At 39.4% G+C, this 21813-nt stretch overlaps 1 long non-coding RNA gene across 2 annotated transcripts; it reads right to left on the bottom strand.

Annotated features, from left to right (window-relative positions):
* Positions 1-5078: 5078 nt before the first annotated feature.
* Positions 5079-15645, bottom strand: LOC123480273 (uncharacterized). 2 transcript variants are annotated; one of them, XR_006656193.3, is made up of 4 exons: positions 15506-15645; positions 15207-15326; positions 8562-8603; positions 5079-7451 (listed from the first exon to the last, which is right to left on the bottom strand). It is a non-coding gene; the product is annotated as an uncharacterized lncRNA (long non-coding RNA). The 2 variants fall into 2 exon arrangements; XR_006656192.3 differs by lacking the exon at positions 8562-8603.
* Positions 15646-21813: the final 6168 nt, after the last annotated feature.

Genomic DNA, 21813 nt, shown 5'->3' with positions numbered 1-21813 from the left:
GAGAGACAGGGAGATAGGAGAAATAGGTTGGTGGTTAAAGTGCGTCAAGTAAAGCCAGGGAAGTTTTTTTGATGTTGATGTTGTGTTGGCAGATAAAACTTTATATTATGGTGGGAATGATCTAGTACAGAAGGAAAAATAGTTGATGTTGGAGAAAAGGGGAATACCTACAGGAATGAAACTATAGGGGAGGATGAAGGAATGGATTCAAAGCATGAGGATGGAATGGGGCTTTGAAAAGAAAACAGATTTCCATTCTTTTAACAGAAAGACAAAAGATGAATTCAGATGCAGGTGGTTTGTGTGTGGGTGAAAGCATAGGGTAGTTCCTACAGGATCACATCATTTTTCTTAATAAAATAATAATTTTCTTAATAAAATGTGAGAGTGAAGCAAAAAGTGGGTATTGGTGGTTAGAGGAGGGAAAAGAAGGTCAGAGGTATCTTCTGGAAGTGAGAAGGAGGGTTGAGGAAAGATTGTGATATTGCCAGAAGGGTTAAATGCTCATTTTCAATTTGTGTCATGAATTTAAAGTGGGCCCAGATGGCAGAGTGTTATGATTTTCTCAAGTAACCTTCAGACAGGAGAATACAAACATGGAGAAAAACAATTGGCTATAACTGAGTATGAAATCACCCAGAGAGAGGGGCAAATGGGGCTGTTCACCAGAAAGTGATTGCAGTGATGCTCAGTGGAATCTTTGGGGGACAAGAAGGAAAGGTTTCAGGAAGTCATAGATATTGATATATAGATTGATTGATCAACCGATAGATTAAAGAGTCTTGGGAATGATGGATTGGCACTCTCTGTAATCTAAGAATTGGTACAATGGGGGAATTCTGAGTTTAAAGTAGTAGATGGTGCTTGGAGTAGCAAAGACTGGGATTACAGAGATAGAGCATTCCAAAGGGTAGTTAAATTTGATGGAGGAAAAGATCTTCTTTGATGTGGAAAGAGCAGATTATTTTGACTCTAAAACCCATGCTCAGGCCAGGGAGAAACCAGTTATGTGGCTTCATCCACTTTCTCCCCAGGCAGTAAGTAGCATCCCCTTCTCTGGCCTCTATTTGTAAATACTTTATGCAAGGCTCTGTTTCAGCACATAGGCACAGGAAGGGCATGCAGAACCTTGGCCCCACCCCAGTCCTACTGAATGAGTCTACAATACAGTAGGGTTCCTAGATGATTTGTATGAACTGTAAAGCCTCAAAAGCACTGTTCTAAAACATTGGTTCTCATCCTTGCCTGCACATTAGGATTACCTGAGAAGCTGTTAAAAATCCTGAACCCCAGACTGCACCTCAGATCAATTACATCAGAATTTCTGGGGTTGGGATCTAAGTGTCAGGTCCTTCTAAAGTACCTGACACTTAGATTTGATGCTAATGTGAAACAAGGGTGAAAACCAGTGATTTAGAAGTTGGTCACATTCATTTATAAAGCCTATTATCATAATCTTTGCCAAAGGTATTTCCCTCATTTAATCATATATTTTACACAGTCTTAAACTTCTTTGTATCTTTTACATTAAGTACACAGTAACTACTTATTTGAATGATTGTATCTTGTGTCTCAAATTATTTATAAGCTTTATACAATACTAACAATACTAGCTGTGTAGCCTGGACGAGTTACTCAATATATCCAACACTCAAGTCTATTTCAAAAATGTAAATCAATAAAATGCTTGCTTAGTTTTGCTAGAGGGATTGAATTTGATTATGTAAGATACCTGAAGTGCTTAGCCTAGTAGGTTTGATATTCTTGGCTCGTTATTTTATAGGAGGCATTTCCCCCCCTTTCCTATGTGCTATAGGAAATGTAATGCTGTCCATATAACAGAATCAATAAATGGCTATGGGATTAATGAACAATGAGAATTTAGGTTTTTAATGATTAGTTGCACTTACAAGTATATCTCCAGTAGCAGATTGAAGATTGGCTGATTGTTGAATTTGTAATTGTTACTTGAGAATGTTGGTAAGTATATAACACAAAGTTTTCCTTAGAGTCAGGGCCAGCACCTTCACTATTTTTCCTTCACAGGATGTTTATTCTCTCTCTTGGTATGTATGTGCGTCTCTTGTTTCTGTCTTTTGTTTCTATCTATGCATCCTCTGAGGTCAGGAAGGTTCCATTTCTCTAAATATCTCAGCCCAGGATCCTGTCCCTTCTCTAATGCATGGTTAACTCCTTGTAGACTGACCAGAAGTAATTTTATCACATGCTGTTTATTTTCTAATTAACTGTATTGAACAATTTAGTTCTTCTTCAATGTACTGTGGTGTTCTTTGAACTCTATTTCTCTTTTGTGCATTTCACATTCCCATTAGACTGTCATATTGTGGAGAAGGACCTTTTCTTGTAAAGCTTTTTTATTCTTTATAGCATTTAGTGCTGACCATAGGGTGGGTATTTTATTAATGTTTAGGATTCTTTTACAGTCAGTAACATACACTGAGTTTTTGATTCTGTCTAGATCATTGCTTTTTTAAGGAAGGGGAGTTTGTTTATCCAATAGGTGGTTGTCTCTCTACTTCCAAAAGGGACAGATGAGGATTACCAAGAAGGGGAAACAGAGAGTTGGAGGCTGAGACTTAAACAGAAGCAGAAGCAACTGGTGTAGGAATATGAAGGTAGTCTTATTTCAAAGGAATAAGACAGCTCTGCAATGTCTTTAGGCTTTGATATCAGACCAGGGCTGTACTAGACCCTCTACGGTTCCAAGCTATGTCAGAGGAAAGACAGTGAGTACTGTGTTTTGCCATGTATAATGCTCACTTTTTGCCCAAATTTTTGAGGGAAAAATAAAGATGCGCATCATACATGGGTAGTACTAATTCTGTATCTATATAAATGTTTTTAATTCATTTATTTATGCTTATGCATTAAAAGTGTAACTCAAGAAAGCAATAATAATATCCATATGCAAAATAATACCCTGGAATATGATCATCAGTTTTATATATAAATAAAAAATTGAATTAAAAAATTAAAATGAAAGATTTTTCCCCAAAAACGTTTGGGCCAAAAATGTGGGCGTGCATTGTACATGGCAAAATATAGTATATGAAGTAATGGTTCTGAACCTTCATCTTTAAAGGTAAGAAACAGGGAATAGTAAGGAGAAATTAAAAAAGAAAAAAAAGTGGAAGTAGAAAAGGAAATTAACATGTAAAATACAGACCACTGCGCTCACTGTAATCCTACTCTAGATGTTCCATGGGGAAGGGAAAAAGTAGATGGGAGAGGGGATGGGGTCTTTCAAATGGGGATAAGGTCAGAGGTTGGTAGGTCCTGTCCTCTGGAGCGAGGCGTGGAAGACTTGAGTGGAGAAATGGCTGGGTAATGCCTATAGGAAGCCTGGCTCCCTGTCCTGGCAAGATCCCCATTGTTGCTGGCACAGGAGCAGGAACTGGGTGGGCTGGACAGTGGGCTGTCATCACTAAAAAGTGGCCTCCCAGTGCTTTGGTGCTGTATAAGACATCTCCCTGGACATTTGCATGATCCTGGCAAGGGTTAGAAGAGATGCAGAGAATGAAATTTCCTGCCATCTCAGAAAAACGGTGGCTCAGAGGTAAATTACATTGATCCAGATAAATAAATGGCAGCATTTTTTTGAACAGATGAATTGGAATTTGAACTTGCTTGACAAGTTCACACAACAGTAGATGAGCCAGGACTAACAATTCTACTCTACGTCCCAACGCTTGTGCACTTCCCAGTGAAGGAGCTAGTGACAAAGACAATTAGCCATTTTCTACCTTTGCTGGGACCTGTGTGTATCCAGTTATGTTAAAAACCCTCAATTCATCCTGAAGCAATTGTCAGCAGAACTCTTCACATCCCTCTACCTGTTAACACAGCATCTTCTCAAAACCTTCTGCTCCTGATTACTAAGTAAAACAGCAATTTTAATTCAACAAAGAATTATTTAGTATTGCCCTCCAAGGTAGCTAAGTGTAAATTCTACAGTGTTAGAGTCACATAGTCTTGGTAAAATAATAAACTTTATTGAGAAGGTTGTTAACTAAGAGTTAGCAAGAGAAGCCACAGAACTGTTGCTGCCAGTGAGATTGTGGGTCTGTACTTGCAGCAAGGTTTCTTCTGCCCTCTGATTGTTTTCTCTTACAGGGAATATATGAGAACAACCATAGTGGGCTTCAAACTACTTGGGCATCATTAGATGCTGAGTGATTATAGACAGATCATCTGGGGAAAACCAGGTGTCTAGCGAATAAAGACCTTGGGGCCTGTGGAAATTTGAGTTGGGTGCAGCCTCTCACTCTGGGAAAGTGGGGGCATCCCTGGTCAGCTGTACAATCAACATAGAATAAGTTCCTTGCACAACTTTCAAATAATTCTGTTGGCCTCTCTGTGTGAAGGCACCTACTAAAGGAAGGAAGGAAGGAAGGAAGGAAGGAAGGAAGGAAGGAAGGAAGGAAGGAAGGAAGAAAGAAAGGCCGGCCTAGTGTACAAGAAGGAAAGGTTATTTGAAATATTCCTTCCCCGCTTTTTTTTTTTTTTTTACCTCTAGTATTAAGCTGAGGCACTCTCTTAGAAATTCCTCAAAGATAGACAACCTAGGATAAAGATAAAGCAAATACATAGCTTTTGAATATGAACAGAAATTTTCTGTCAGGGCAATTGCTATAGACCAAATGCTTACGCCCCCCTTAAATTCACATGTTGATAGTGAAACCTAATCCCCAGTGTAATGGTTTTAGAAGGTGGGGCTTTTGGGAAGTAATTAGGTCATGAGGGTAGAGCCTCATAAATGGGATTAGTGAGCTTAATGAAAGAGACCCTCAAGAGCTGCTCACCCCTTCTGTCTGTGAACTAGGAAGCATGTTCTCACCAGACACCAATCTGTCTGTGTCTTGCTCTTGGATTGTTCCAGCCCCAAGAACAAGGAGAAATAAATGTTTGTTGTTTAAGCACCCCAGTTTCTGGTATTTTTATTATAGCTGTCTGAATGGACTGAGATGGAAATAGACAAATGAAATAAACCCCCACCTTATAAAATAAAATCTTAGATTCTTATTGTAATATATATATAGGACAAAACATTTAGAATTTAAAACATTTAGAATTTAGAATGGGAAGAATGTTTATTTCAAAAATAAAATTGGAAGTCCAAGAGCTATCCATGAGTCACTTTGGATACTGCAGTAGAACAACAGGGAATTTTGAAATAACGAAGGTCCATGAATGAGCTGAAGTTCAGATTCTCAATCAATATGTGGAAGGGAAAAATAACTGCCTTGCAGGATTGTTATATACAGATTAAATAAGAAAATTATTTAAAGCTTCTTTATTTATTTATTTATTTTTATTTTTAATATATTTTATTGATTATGCTATTACAGTTGTCCCAATGTTCCCCCTTTCCCCCCCTCTACCCTGTACCCTCCATTTCCTCCAGCAATCCACCCCCTTAGTTCATGTCCATGGGTCATGCACTAAGTTCTTTGGCTTCTCCATTTCCTATACCGTTCTTAACATCCTCCTGTGTATTTTGTACCTACCAATTTATACTTTTTAATCCCTGCATCTTGTCCTCCATTCTCCCCCTTTCCCCTCCCAGCTCATAACCCTCCAAATGATCTCAATACCTGTGGTTGTGTTTCTGTTCTGCATGTTTGCTTAGTTTGATTTTTAGATTCAAATGTCGATAATTGTGAATTTATTGCCATTTTAATGTTCATAGTTTTGATTAAAGCTTGTGATAGAGCTCAGAAGAGACTCCTAACAATATTTATTCATTCAATAAATATCTTCTCACATTTGGTGAGCCAGCAGTAGAGTAGGGCCTGTCTATGGAGATGACTAAGAAGAAGGATTCCTCTCTCAAGCAGCTTGGAAGTCTAAAGGTTGAAATGGACAGTTTCTATACTCATTCTTCACGATCCAGCTTTAAACACATTTTCTCAGGGAAGTCTCACCAGTTGAGTAAGTTAGGTCGCTAGGTGCATGCTTCCATAGCATCCTATATTCCTTTTATCACATGTTGTTATAATTGCTTGTTAATGTCAATCTTCCTTATTAGACTTGATTTCTCTATTCCAGTATGAACAAGGTCTGTACTGAACATGCACTTTAAAGCTGGACTGCCAGGGTGACCATGGCAAGCTCCTTAATCTCTCTGGATTCAGTTGCTTCACTTATAAAACAACGATAGTAAGGCAGTGATAGTAAGGCTTTACAGAATTGTTGCTCAGGTCACTGAATTAATGAATGTATGTTATTTAGAACAGTGCCTGGCACCTGGGAGCATTAGCTAGGATGACAACAGTGATGATAAGATTCCCTAGCACAACACTTGAAATGTATTCAGTAGGATGTGTAAATATTTATCAAATATTATTGAATTTGTCAAGTAAATAAATGAATAAGATGGGAATAAGGGCACGGAAAGAGTTAACTCTGAGTTAGAGAACTTTTTGGGGGGAGATTTAAGTCCAAGCTGGGTTCTGAAAAATTAATAGGAGTTCACCAGATGAACAGGGGAAGAGGCACTCTCTTAGGCATTCTGTGAGGACTGAAAGAGAAGAATGTGTTCAGGGAGCTATACATTGTTTGGTATTACTTCAGCACAAAGAGAGAAAGATTGGTAGGAATTGAGTTAGAGAGTAGAGAGGGACCTCATCGTGAACCTTATTGTATGCTATTCTACAATAAGGGTGATGGAGAGCTAATAAAGGGTATTAAATGGGGGAGAGGGAAATAAACTTGAGTTTTGTTAAGATCATTTTGGGGGAAGTGTAGAAAATAAACTTAGGAGGAAGAGGCTATAAGCTGGACGAGCTATTCAATAAATGTTTAGAGAGAGACAAGAGTGAGAACTTGAAATAGATAACCTGAAATGGTCTCTTTGGAAAAGCTTCAATTTTTGAGTTTACTCCTACACGAGGCTTTGCATTGCATTCAAAGCATTTCTATTTTGTTTGTGTTTTTCTTTGAGAGATGTTGAAAGGAGAGCAAGCATCTAGTTTGTTTATGAACTGAAAGGTTTACAAGAAAGCAAAAGTAGCAGCACTGTTCTCATCATTGCCAATGTGACCACAAGAATGTTGTTTCTAGTGTTGCCAAATGTGTTCTCCTTTGCAAGGGAAAACAGTCGAAGCAGTACTGGGCCAGTGATTATAAAGTGTGGATGTAGGAACAAATTAGGCAATGAAAAAATACATCCCTTCTGAGGCAGCCATTTTGGGGAGAGGTGCATTAGTGAGCAGAGGGGTCCCTGTTAGGGGTAGGGGTTGGGGAGAGGACAGCCTGAATCCTGGACACGGGAGGAGCTTCCTATGTGTATCTTGCTTGTCTGGGTGATGGATTGAGACTTGATTCTTCTTCTTCTTTTTGGCTTCCCCCAAAGATGAAAGTCAGTAGCAATCAAATTTGTAGTCCATGAAGGGTCGCTAACATGGCACTTTGCTCCAGACATATCTCTTCTGCAACAAAAACAGGCAACACAAGAGAGTATGCTACTCTGGGTCCATGGTGGGAGAACACAAACAAGCAGAACAAATACTCTCTGTGTACAAGGTGTTTACTCACCACATTCTGACAGCTGGTGGCTCTACTTTTGGGTGGGGGCCTGCTGCTCCTCAAATAAATAGGCCTGTTTGATTTTAAGAATGTGGCGGGTAGTTGAGACAAAATTGGGATACATGGTTCCATCCCCAGCCCTTTCTTCAGGGTCAACATATAGTTGAGGTAGGTAGATGATATTCAAGCTTAGTTTTGCGTTAGAATCGTGGGGAAAATGGGCACTTATAGGTAAAAGAGTGTAGTACTGGCATTGAGGGGCATAAATTCTAGCAACTTCCTTCCCATCCTAGCATCCTGAACAGGAGGTTCAAGAGCAGTGCTATAATGGGAAGCCTCCAAGAATTCCCCCTCAGTCCCATTCGATGTATATTTGAATTACTGGTATAATGAAAGGAAGAAAAGGGGACATATTTAATGGGCACTGTCGTAGGCATTGGCTCAGGTACCTCAGTAAGATCTTAATATGTGTTATCTCATTAATTCTATTAATTATTGGATCTATTTTATGAACCAGGAAAATGAGCTTTAGAAAAGGATAAATTGCTGACAACATTTGAATCCAGGACTCTGACTACAAAGGTCTTGATTTATATGAGGCCTCAGCTATATATTTTTAAATATTTTTATTGTGGTAAAATATACATAACCTTAACTATCTTAACCATTTTTGTGGGCAGTTCAGTAGTATTAAGTCCATTCGTATTGCTGTATAGCAGTCACCCCCATCCATCTCCACAACTCTTTTCATCTTGCAAAACTGAAACTCTACACTCGTTAAACAGTAACTCCCTGCTTCTCCCAGCCCCTGGCAACCACCATTCTATTTATGTCTCTATGAATTTGACTCCAGGTACCATATATAACTGGAATCATGTAGTATTTGTGTGTGTGTGTGGGAGGGGGGGTTTGTGCCTGGCTTACTTCATTTACACAGTGACCTCAAGGTTCATTCTTGTTGGACATATGTCAGAATTTCCTTCCTTTTTGAGGCTGAATAATACAGTAATCACCTTTATTCATGGGAGATATGTTGCGAGACCTCCAGTATGTACCTGAAAATGCACATAGTACAAAACCATATATATTATACATGAATACTATGCTTTTTCCTATATACACATATACTTTACTGCTTCTCTTTGGAACATCTGAATTGCCAGCCTCACTACTCTTGCACTTTGGGACCATTATTAAGTAAAATAAGGGCTACTTGAACACAAGCACTGTGGAACCAGTCAGTCTGATAACCTAGGCAGCTAGTAAGTGACCAATGGGCAGGTATCGTATACACTGTGGAGATGCTGGACAAAGGGATGATTCGTGCCCTGGGTGGGATAGAGCAGGGTGGCATAAGACTTCATCATGCTACTCAGAAAGGCACACACTTTAAAACTCATAATTATTTATTTCTGAAAGTTTCCATTCAATATTTTCAGACTGCTATTGACCAAGGGTATTTGAAACCATGGAAAGTGAAACTGCAGATAACATGAGTGTGGGGGAGGGAAACTACTATATTTCATTGTGTGCTTATGCCACTTGTTGATTATCCATTCATCCATCATGGACCCTTCGGTTGCTTCCACATTTTAGCTACTTCGAATAATGCTGCTATCTATGAGCATGGGTGTACAAATATCTCTTCAAGAACCTGCTTTTAGCCCTGACCGGTGTGGTTCATCTGGTTGTGTGTCCTCCCGCAAAGTGAAAGGCCAGTTTGGTTCCTGGTCAGGGCACATGCGTGGGTTGTGGGTTTGGTCCCTGGTTGGGGCAGGTACCAGAGGCAACTGATCAATGTTTTTCTCTCACATCGATGTTTCTCTCCCTATCTCCCTCCCTTCCCCTCTCTCTAAAAATACATAAATAAAATCTTTTTTTAAAAAAGGAAGTTGCTCTTAGTTCTCGGGGGGTATATACTCAGAAATGAAATTACCAGATCACAGTATAATTCTATTTTTAATTTTTTGAGGAATCCCCATGCAGTTTCCCACAGAAGCTGCAGCATTTCACATGCCCACCAACAGTGCACAAGTGTTGTAATTTCTCCATATCCTTGCCAACACTTGTTCTTTTCTGTTTTTTGTTTTGGACAGAAGCCATCATAACGGGTATGAAGTTATGTCTCATAATGGTTTTGATTTGCATTTCGCTAATGATTAGTGATGTTGAACGTCTTTTCAAGTATTTTTGGCCATTTGTGTGTCTTCTATGAAGAAATGTCTGTTCAAGTCCTTTGCCCATTTTTGAATTAGATTTTGTTATTGAGTTTTAGAAGTTCTCTAGAGATTGTAGATATTAATCTCATATCAGGTATATGATTTGAAAATATTCTTGCCTATTCTGTATGCAGCCTTTTTACTCTGTTGAGAGTGTTTTTGATGTGCAAAAGTTTTTCATGTTCATGAAATCCAATTTGTCTGTTTTTTCTTTTGTTGTCTGTGCCTTGGGTGTCCTATCCAAGAGATTATTGCCAATTCTAATGGGTGAAACTTGGCTTTTGTTTTCCTCTAAGACATATATAGTTTTAGTTCATATGTTTAAGGTTTTGATCCATTTGGAGTTAGTTTTTGTAAATGAGGTGAGATAAGCATCCAACTTCACTCTTTTGCATGTGGAAATCCAGCTTCTCTAGTAGACATCAACTATATATTTTAAAAAGTCTTGTTCAACATAGCTAGCAAAGAAATGGCTCATTACATTAAATTTGAAATTCAATTTAAAAGTGTAAGTAATTGTATACTCTCTTGTTGGCAAGAAGATACAGATTTTTGTGCTATTGTTTTGTAGTATAGTTTAAAGAGGAAAAAACTCACAGGATTAGGTAAAAAACAAATAAAAAAGGAAGCCAAGCTATTTAGTATAATAGTTATCTAGCTATCTTGTCTTATCCAGCTGTTCATCTATCCATTTTTGTGGTACTTGTAGGTAGTTGTAACCTAGTTTTAAAATTAAGAACATGAAGAATAGGAAGCTCTGTAAAAAATATATGGAAAGGGGGAAAAGTATTTATAAGATGAAATAAACATGCTATAGTTGAAGGTGATGGCAGCATACAAAGAAAACAACTTTTTTCCCCTAACACATACAGATTTTGAACACTCTGGAGTAAATCCTGTTATTATTACTAAAATTTAGAGACACTCACAGGACCAAATTCACATTTTTAAAATTTAAACACAAATTTATGGAAGCTGAGATATTCTTTACACTAACTGGGCTCCAGTATAAAGTAAAATACTGTTAAGACTAGGAGGTCAAAGAGCAAGTACTGTGATGTGTCAAGTTTTAACTCGGAGGAATGAAACTTGCTAGCGTCTGGTACCACTCTGAAATGGGCTGACAATTTCAGTTTAGCCCTAAATGGGGAAAACATCCATTACAATGATGTCATAATGATTTGACTTTCAACTGCTTGTTATCTTTAAAGAAGATGATTTAAGGTTTTAAAAAATCCCTAAAAATTTTAAGTTCAGGGCCTTTGTCTTAGTGCCCTTTTTCTGGAAAAGAAACATGCTAGAAATATCAATATTGTATAAAACTTAAATTGTATAAATTGTATTCCTTTATTCTTTTAAATAAAACTTTAAGTATGTTTTTAAATGCCAGAATAAGATTATAATTAGTCAACCTTTATTTTAAAAACTTAAAAATGTAAATGTCCATTGTCTGAAAGACAATTTATCAAGGTATGATTTAATATAGCAATGTTAATTGGTGTTTAGTGCTAGTGATTTTTCAGGTTTAGAACAATTGTCTTCCCAGTTTCAGATTTTAAATACCAAATTTTATCCCAAAGAATTTTACAGTTAGGTTGGAAATCTCTGCCCCTCCCCCAAATACTAAAATAGAATTAAAAATGGAGGCACAGCCACAATTTACTCTGAAGTTTTAAATGCAATGATGAGCTTAACTCTCAAAAATTTGACATTGGAGCATCAGGGGACTGTGAACCAGTCTACAGGCCAAAGGGAAACTGTTTGCCAACTCCTGGAGCATCACAAAAGCAGCTTGCGCTGGGGCGTGAACATGCAAATTAAATGAATGTCACTAAGGACTGCAGAAGAAATTTTGACCATACATTAAGTCAAGTGTTTAAAATGGAGAAAGAAAGGACACAAATACTTACTTTCACTTTGCTAATTATAACAGTTAAGAATTGTGACTAGTGCTTCTCATGGTAGCTCCTTTTCCTTGACGGAGAGCTTCACCCTCTCCATGGGAAAAAATACGGAAGGCAGAGCTGTAGGAGCTATGGCACGAATCATATGCTGAAGTCTTTGTTACCAGTATGACAATCGCTGGACAGTGACTTGGGTGTTTAATTTTGACATGAGGAGAGCGAAGTCAGCAAATACTCAGTGCCTCTTTAAAGAGCAAGCAAAGATCCCCTGAGTCTTTCCCTGCTGCGCTTGTATAGCTGGGAATGGGTTGTGGTAAATCCAGTAGAATTACTTCGACATTCTTCAATAACAATGATTCTAATCTTTCTTAATAATGTATCTTACTTATGTGTTACTAGCCACGTGAAAAGGAAGAATAGCACACGTGTCTTACAATTTGGAGCAAAATTTTAAAAGTTACATCATAAACTCTTTTGAGAATTGTATAATACCTCTTTAATAAGCTGGAAGCTCCTCTGAGCACCCTGATACCAGGGTTATATCCTCACTGCCCACAAATACCCCTTAAAGTCTTCCCTCCAAAAAAAAGTAACTTCGATTTTAGAACATGTTCTGGGGATTAAAGAGCGTCTCTTACGTACTGGCTACCCCTGCAGATGGTGAGCCACATGCTTCAAGAATGTAGAGCCACCATCTCTTTCAGCCGTCACAATGCAAAGGAAACGGCTGCGGGAGACAACCAAAAACAAAAGAGAAGGGAAAACAGAGGCCCAGGAATGACTGGTGCCTTGGTGCCTTCTCACGTGTGCTACAATAAAGCATAACATCCCAAATAAACAGCAGTATTACCAAAAAATATTAAAATAAAACCCCAATATATTCTAATTTTAGATCTTATAGGTAGAAGACAATTGATTCCATAAACACTCCTCTCCTACACAGCAAGAAATCACATCTCTGCGGCCTATGCTAGGCTCCACTATCTCAATATTTCTGGTCAGATGAAGAACATCTGGAACTTGTCAAAGTAAGTTAACTTTACAAGATAGTTCCCGTAGCAAGACCCCTGGCCAATGTGTTGCTTCCACCACATTTCCACTGTAGTTTACCCATGGACAGTCACCATAAATATTGAAAATGAAGTTCCCTTAAACTTCACATTTTGCTTGAACAAAGTGAGCGCTTTATTGTAAAATTGTTCTAACAACCAACTTTCCAAATTTCCCTGTCTCTTTTCTTTTCTTTTTTATCTTCTTTCCTTGTGTTTCTTTCTTTTTCTTTTTAAATCTTGAGTAGCCCGTTAAAGGAATAAATGTGTTCATAGGATATGCCCACTTCCCTCTTCCATGCCATTTTGTGGTTATCAATTTACATTTGCTCCTTTTCTTTTTTTTTTAAATAGAAATCCTTATCATTCATTTTATAATTTATGTACATGCTTATTCATGCATCGAAAACTGTATAATTCAGTTTAAAATACATTTGCTCCTTTTTAATATGAGGTTAGGAGGTCTGATGAAAGAAATAAATAGAGAGACTAAGCATTCTACTTAAGGTGCCTGAAAAGCAGTGGTATTCTATTGGAGCCCAGGGTCCCAAACTCTTTGCACTAATCAGCTTAGTCCCAACACTGATGCAATAATAACTTTTCAAATATTCTATACATTAACTTACGGGAAAATAACATTTGCTTAAGCCAAGACATATAAAATGATGTCTTTGTCTGGGGTCTCCTTAAGGCCAGAAACATTTATTAAGCAGTTTGACTCCAGGGAGCAAGCACACAAGGCAGGGAAGAGGAGAAGCCGAGACACGGACATGTTAAGGGGTTGGCCACCCTATGGGTGATTGGCCCAAGATCCTGCAGAATCTTCTGAGCTTTTGAAATGTGTTGTACAGCATTCCACCTGGGTTTAAAAGCAGCAGCAAGTATTTATCCATTACTAAATGCTGTTCGCCATTGGTCAACTGCCACTACAGTTCCAGGTGGCTGACATCAGGGTGCTGGGTGGGTTCTTATGGGTGTTCCACATGGAAGTGTCCACGATCACTGGAGCAGACAACTTAGAGACACTTCACAGGTTGGGAAAAAGGTGCTATCAAATTACTTTGGCACAAAATTAGTTGAAGTCTGCTTAGAACAAGTTGCAACAGCAAGAAAAAAGAATAATTAAAAATAACTTCTTATGATTGATGAAAAGAGATTCCTTTGTACATAGGGGCATTGAAATGGGAAGCAGACAGCATGAAAAAGAAGAAAGAAAACTACCCCTATTATGAACCAGACATCGTGCTTTTTTTGACATAAATGTTTTTAGTGTAATATTCCAATAATCGTGTTAGGCAGGTAGTAAAGTAGGGTTTGTTTGGTTTTTTTATTTCAAACATAGCATGTTGGCTAATCTTATGTGTCAACTAGACTGAGCTAAGTGATGGCCAGATATCTGGTAAAACATTATTTCCGGTTTGTCTGTGAAGGAGTTCCCAGAAATGATAAGCTTTATGAATCAGTAGACTAAGGAAAGATCACCCTCACCAGATCAGGTAGGCATGATTTAATCCACTGAACAGAAGTGAGTGGGACTAAAACTAAAAGGTGGAAGAAGGGTGGGTTTGCTCTCTCTGCTTCAGCTGAGACATCCATCTCCTGTCCTTGGACATCAGGGCTCTTGGTTCTCTTCCTCCTACATCCCATTACATCACACATCTGCTGCCAGCTTGGACTCTTGATTTGCAATCTGTCTGATTTTATATCCTTGCTGTTCAATATGTGCTCTGGGTACCAGCAGCATCAGCTTCACATGGGAACTGGTTAGAGAGGCAGGTCTCAGGTCTCACCCCAGATCTACTGAATCAGAACCTGCATTTTTATCTTTTTTTTTTAAGATTTTACTTATTTTTTAGAGAGAAGGGAAGGGGGGGAAGGGTGGGAGAGAAACATCGATGTGAGAGAGAAACAACACATCCCTAACTGGGGACCTGGCCCGCAACCCAGGCATGTGCCCTGGGAATGAAACTGGTGACCTTTTGGTTCACAGGCTGGCGCTCAATCCACTGAGCTACACCAACGAGGGTAGAATCTGCATTTTTAAAAGATGATTCCTGCACACTTGGAGGTTTGAGAACCCTGCCTCCATGGCCTTCGTTTAACAGGATTTGGCCCAAGTAATTTGCAGACACACCCAGACAAGTCTGACCTGCAGAGGCCGCCACTGCTTAGACTGTGCTCCCTGGCGTTCCAATTAAAAACCAAAACCAAAACCAGCTTCATAATAGATGCCGAATCATGGAAACTAAAGGCAGAAATCTGTTTTACACTAGAAAGGAAATCACTCTCTTCTCAGTTGCCTTCCTATTTCCTAACACAGCCTATTTTCAGGTAGAATGTCCCATCACTTTTTCGTTCAGTGTCACCACCCGAATATTCACATTTTTATGACAAATTGAGAGGGGTGCTATTTTATATTTTTATCCAATTAGAACTGTTCTGCTGTAAATTTGGGGAGAGGGAGGAAACTTAGAGAAAGAAGTCACCTGGGCTTTCATTTGACTGAAGGGTGTTCGAACCTTTGGAGCCAGCACTCCTTTCAAAAGCCATTCCCCATTAACGCTGCCAGATGCTCAGCTGTCCAGCCTCTCAGAGAACTTCAGCTGCTGTAGGACAACATCAAACATATTTGGCAAACAATGTGGGGGCAGGTTAGGACAGGAGACTGTTTCTTAGCAGGCCATGACAGTCCCTCATGAATCACCTCCCAACAGTATTTTAAAAAAGGAAATACAAATTTTTAAAGAGTAGTTTTGTGGAAGAAAGTTGAACAAGAGGTACTTACTGTACTGGATATTCTCTTCGTTCCACATCCACTATCCACCCCCACCCCTACATTCTGCTCTGTGCCTTGGGAGGCTGATATCTGTCGACTGGACCACATCACTCAGGCTCCCTTGCCCTCCAGATTCTGGGCAAGGTTGGTTAACTGGCAGGGAAGAGGTGAGGAGGAGGAGAGGTTAGGGTTTTATTTCCCCAAGCCCCGCCCTGCTGGGCCCCAAATTGACTGGGCTGTGTTCCTAAGGCCACAAGTCCCTCAAATAGCTCCTCCCTCACAGTTCTCATTCTTATCAGGTTCCAAGAACAGCTCCTCCATTCCCCCTTCTGGTCTGAAAAACAGAAAAGGTTCCCTGCCCCTGACCCCATCCCTCCTGCTGTTGTTAGTCACCCAGCAGTTTCATTAGCTCTTAATTCTCTTCACACCTTTGTAAATAGTCCTTAGTTAAACTTTCCCCAGATACCCTTTCAAGTGTGCTTTTCTTTTTTTCCCCAGGACATTAAGCCTTAAACATTTTGGTTCTTTTTTTTTCTGCAGTAATTCTACCTGTAAGATTCTCACAAGATAATTAATTAGAACTACAGAGATTTATGACTTCACTTCTAGAGGTGGGCCCTGTTCACTACATTCTGTTCCCCTGGCCATAGTTATTGTTTCAAAAGTAGCCTCAGGCAATGCAATAGTGGTAAATTCCAGGTCTCAGTATTCTTGCTTGGAAATCCCCTGTCAATGAGGAAGAAGCTGTCTTCCGGGCCCAGGGGCACAGTGCAGAAAGGGAAAGAAATTGGATCTCTGATGGCAGTCCCTGGCCTCCTTGAAGCCCGTCTCTTTCACCCCCCTTTTAAAAAACAGCTTTATTCAAGTATAATGACATACAATAAACTATACATATTTAAAGTGTGCAATTGGATGAGTAGTGATATATGTATATCCTATAAAACCATCATCACAAATGGGATAGTGACCTGATTCATCACCTCCAGAAGTTCCTCCTGCCCCTTTGTAATCACTCACCCCTGTCCCTTTTCATTCCCCAGGCAACATCCGATGGGCTTTCTTTCACTATATAGGTTAGTTGCATTTTCTGAATTTTGCATAAATAGAATCATACAAATGTACTTTCCTTAGTCAGACTTCTTTCACCGAGCATAGTTACTGTTAAAACCTATTCTTGGTGTGTCTATCAAAAGTTTATTCCTTTTTATTGTTGCATTGTATGCCATTGTATGGATGTACCACTATTTATTTATCCATTTACCTATTAATGAACATTTGGGTTATGTCTAGTTTGGGGCTATTATAAATAAAACTGCTATGATCATTTGTATCCCCAAAACCCCCAGAATTTATTTATAAAAAGTGTGTATTTATTCTTAAATGTTTAAACTTTAGTCACCTTCCTCCATTTGATGCAATATACCTGTTGAGACATTTTCTCCACTGCTGAAAACAGTTTGTGAACTCATCGATTTTGATACCTTTTAGTGCTTCTGCTGTACTTGGTTTCACCTCTTCCGTGTCGTCAAAACATTTCTCTTTGAGGACTTTTTCCATCTGCAGAAACAAAAAAAAATTCACTCAGGACTAGATTGTGTGAATAGGGAGAGTAGGGCACGAGGGTCATGCTGTTTTTGGTCAAAAACTGGTGAACACTCAGTGGGGCATGAGCAGGTGCGCTTGTAAATCACCCATCATGAAATGGGCAAACACACTGAAAGAGTCTTCAAAAAAAATTTCACTGAAGCCAAACAGAGCCTCTCACAACAACACCAGCTGGTACACTAATACAGGTGGGTTCCTAGAATACTCACCTAGCGGGGGAAGCATGTACTACAAGGGGCCCTGCCTCCAAAAGATAATTCCTGGATTTTTGGGTCACCCCTCATATTACTTTTCTCTTGGATAAATACCTAGTAGTAGAATGGCTGGGTAACATGATAGTATTTGACCCTTTAAAAAACGACCAAGCTGTTTTCCAAAGTGGGTGTACCTTTTACATCCCACCAGCACTTGTGACAGTTCCAGTTGCTCTACATCCTCCCCAGCACTTGGTATGATCCGTCTTTTTCATTTTAGTCATTCTCATAGGTGCACGGTAGTATCACTTTGTGCGTTCCCTTAATGGCTGATGTTGCTGAGCATATTCTATGTGTTTTTATGCCAGATTGTACAGTTTTTAATAAAGTGTTTGTTTAAATCTTTTGTTCTTTTTAAAAATTAGGTGGGTTTTTTTTCCTTTTTAAAAGAGTTTATTTGAGCCAAACTGACGATATATGCTGGGGAGCAAGATCTCAAATTCTCCTGTTTTCTTATTAAGGTTAAAGAGTCCTTTATGTATTTTAGACAAAAAAAAGGGGGGGGCCTTTATCAGATATTTAATTTGCAAATATTTTCTCCAGTCCATGACTGGTCTTCTCATTTTCTTGACATATGAGTTACAGGAGCGGGTGAATCTCCTTTAGTGTTTAAGGCAGTGTGAGGCCTAAATTTACAGGTTTATGTGTAACATTGAAAATCTGGAAACAGCCTATATGTTTAGTAGAAAGGGAATAGTTAAATAAAGAGTAAACATCAAATGGGCAATTATACAAACCATGTAAAAAGTGAGAAAGAAAAGAAACAGCCCCTGATATCAGACAGCTGGCCTGGTACTACGGGCAAAGCCTACTGATCCCTTTGAATGTAAACAATTTCACCAAATAGCGACATCAGATGAGGGCACCCTGCAGCTGGGAGCCATCAGGACAAACTAAGACTATTCCATACTTATGTCTGAACAAAATATGAACCTTGTTCATGTCACAAAAATAATCAAACATTCCCTGATGCTGGTTGATATGAGTGACTGCTCGAACTCCCCTCCCCTCCCCTCCCCTGCCCTGCCCTCCCCTGCCCTCCCCTCCCCCACCCCTCCCCTCTCCCCCACCTTACCCTCAGCTCCTCCTCACCTCTGCTTCCATTCTCACATCTTCTCTGACTCCTCTGCCTCCCTCTCATAAAAACCCTGTGATTACATTGAACCTACCTGGATAGCCTAGACTAATTTTCCCACTTGCAGACCCTCAATCACATCAGCAAAATTTCTTTTGCCATGTAAGGTAACATAGTCACAGGCATCAGGGATTAGGAAATAAAGATCTTTGAGGGAGCCATTATTCTATCACACCACATAATAGGATTATTGTGGAGACTAAATAAGAGAACACATGTAAAATGCTAAGTGTGTTGCAGTATTAAGCCTAGGTCTAGGGTTTTGAAATTCATCAGCCTGCTGTGTATTCTTATCTCTGAGACAATGCATAGCTCATATGCTGTCTGCCACCTGAGAAAAGACAAGAGTTATGAGGTTAGGAGGAAATGTGGAGTAAAATATGTCTGTTAACTTGCGAAGATCTATTCCTGCCAAACCTGTCAACATTTTCCTGTTTCCTCAATTGGTCCACGTGCAAAGAAGTTTGTTCACGACTGAACTAGTTGGCTTTAAGGTCCATTCCTACTCCATATTTCACTAACACTAGGCTCTTCAGTGTTAGGTCCTCTTTTCTGAGTGAATGTGAACTCATCTGGGACCCCTTCCTGGCTTTTCTTTTCCTATTTTTCCACTCTTTTACTTTCTTCCTCTCCCTTCTCACCAAAATCCCTAGGGAGTCACGTGCCGTCTGGGTTGGGGCACAGCTGGGACTGGAATCCTAGAAGGGATTGCTCATTGTATTGGGCAGTGCCAATCCCACACCCCACAGGGGCAGGTAAATATTTTATGGTTCTGCATTAGGATTGGAGAGCATGAACACTTCCAGGTGCCAGTGGAGAGGGTCTGCAAAGTGAAATTGAAGTTTCATCTGAGTAGAGCCAGCTGGTTCTCTCCGCAATCCTCCACAGCGGTTCTAGGCAAGGCTGCAACTCATCAACCCTAAAAATGACAAGTGGGCAGCACTCCGTTTTTTTAAAGCCAGGAAGGAAATTCTTTTACAATGCTGGGAAAAATGTAAGCATGTATTCCCCAAAGTGGGGTCAGGAAGTCTCAAGAGGGGCTGTGTCTCATTTTTTGAAATGATCTCTAGAAATTAAAAATGTGGAGCTTGTGGGAATTAAGGGGTATCACTAAGGATAACGATGAGCACTGAAGAAAGGAAGTAATTGTCTTAAGAAAAGAAGATGAGCCATTAATTTTAAATTATAAGCAGCTGTGGTGTTTCTGGACCATCACTGACAAATCGTTAGGAGAAACTATAAGCCCTGGCACTTAACCACTGATCAATAATTTTAAGGATTGCCAGTTACTGAGTTATGATTACATTCAGGATCTGGTGCTTGGTACTTATGTTATTTTTACTTCTCAAAAAATCCTGCAAGACAATATATTATTATTTTGTTTATGCTCTTCTCAGCTTTAGTTTTCTTTATATTTAAAACGGGAATAATATTTGGAGAATAGAATTTAAAAGTATATATCAAAGTGCCTGGCATGTAATAGGTCCCCAATTTACATTTGTGAACTTCCTGTTGAATCAGGCAGAAAAGATGCAGATATGAAAGATATTTTATTGAATATTTCATTTGACTATTATATCGGGGCCTGCTACATTCTGCCCCAAATCAAACAGAATCAAAGTATAGCCTTGACTGAGGATGTTCACAGTGTAGTGAAGAAGACAGAAAAAAAAAATCAGTGATTAGACAAAAAAGTTACTGATTACAATTAAATACTATATATTTTAGGACAGGATGTTAAAAAAAGTGTTTGCAGAACTAGGAAGCACATAGTGGACTTTTGAAAAGAGTAAGTGGAAACTGGTATGTGTGCGCTGTCCTTTCCATTCATTTAGGGTAAGAATAACTGCCACTAGTATTTTTTAAAATTTTTATTTACTGATTTTTAGAGAGAGAGAAACATCAATTTGTAGTTCCACTTATTTATACATTCATTAGTTGTTTCTTGCTTGTGCCCTAACTGGGGATTGAACCTGCAACCTTGGCATATCAGGCCACTGCTCTAACCAACTGAACTACCTGACCAGTTTTATACGGCCAGGGAAATATGCATATGTGATAGAGCTGAACAAGTAGACAGGAGCTGGGTCATGTCAGCTCTTGTATACCTGTCTAAGAAGTTTAAATTTTATGTTCAAAGTGATGGGGAATTGTTAAAAGAATTTTACAAACGATATGTTCTGTTCAGATATATGTTTACCAACATTTAGTAATAGTATGGAGGGGAAAAGCACAATATTAGAAGCAGGGAGAGTTAGGAAACTAAGAGGAGGCAGTATAGTGTAGTGGTTTAAAATATGACCTCTGGAGACATGCCTGGGCCCAGGTTTTCTGGCTTCACCATTTTCAACTTGTATGGATATGGATAATTTTTTAAACCTCATTAGGCCTCCGTTCTCTGTGAAATGGGGAGGAAAATAGTACCTACTTCAGAGGACTGATGTGACAGTCAAACGACAGCAAACAGTACAGTGCCTGCCACACGACGAGGCTCAGATAAATGTCAGCTTGTTGTCATTGTTAATTGTTGCTGTTGCCGTGGTTGTTATATGTTAGTACGAAAAAGAAACTATGGGGCCTGGGCTAAACAGTGACGACAGAGAAAGAAGGGGATGGTGTCGGGAGAGTGGAAGTGAAAGGACTCACTGATGGAGTATATGTATCCAGGTGGCTTTAGAAGGAATCGGGGACAGGGGAGCTATTTGAGTTCACTGAGTGAAGGAAGGAGGTCTGGATTCAAAGCTGTGCTGGTTTGTATTCTCTTCCATGGTACTTTAAGAATTGATAGCACTATGATTCAGTCATCTTGCATGTTCTTGTCTATAGGTACTGGGCTCAATCTCATTCACAAATGCAGATGTATAAGAAATATAAATATCTTTCTTTAGCTCGATTTAAGTTGTATTTTCAGTCTTCCTCTTGGACAGCATAAACATAATTTCAGTTAAATTGGGGTTTCTCCTCTTTTTTCCCAAGGCTGTACCTATGTTCTAGGAGTGCCAGGGTATGAGATTGGGGTTGGACCTTAGACCCTTGGAGTCATCTGGCCAAGCTGATATCTTCTGGGGCTACCATCAACTCACAGGGTCCTCAGTCCATGCTCTACATGGCTGTCATTGAGTCACCTCTGAAGCTCATTTCTAAAGCCCTTTTTGGGTTCAGGCCCCTCTTCTCGGGCAACAGCCATCATTCTGCTGTTCAGTCAGGTGCCCCCGTGACACTCTGGGTGGTGGAGAAGCCTATAGCTGTTAGTGTCTCATCGCCTCTGTGCTGTCTGAGGCCCATAGAAGGCATTCCATGGTTTCTGCACCACACCGGGGCGC

The sequence above is a fragment of the Desmodus rotundus genome, chromosome 3, assembly GCF_022682495.2.
Source record: "Desmodus rotundus isolate HL8 chromosome 3, HLdesRot8A.1, whole genome shotgun sequence".
Taxonomy (NCBI): domain Eukaryota; kingdom Metazoa; phylum Chordata; class Mammalia; order Chiroptera; family Phyllostomidae; genus Desmodus; species Desmodus rotundus.
Note: the sequence above shows the minus strand (reverse complement) of the source record. Positions and strands in the feature narration are given on the sequence as shown.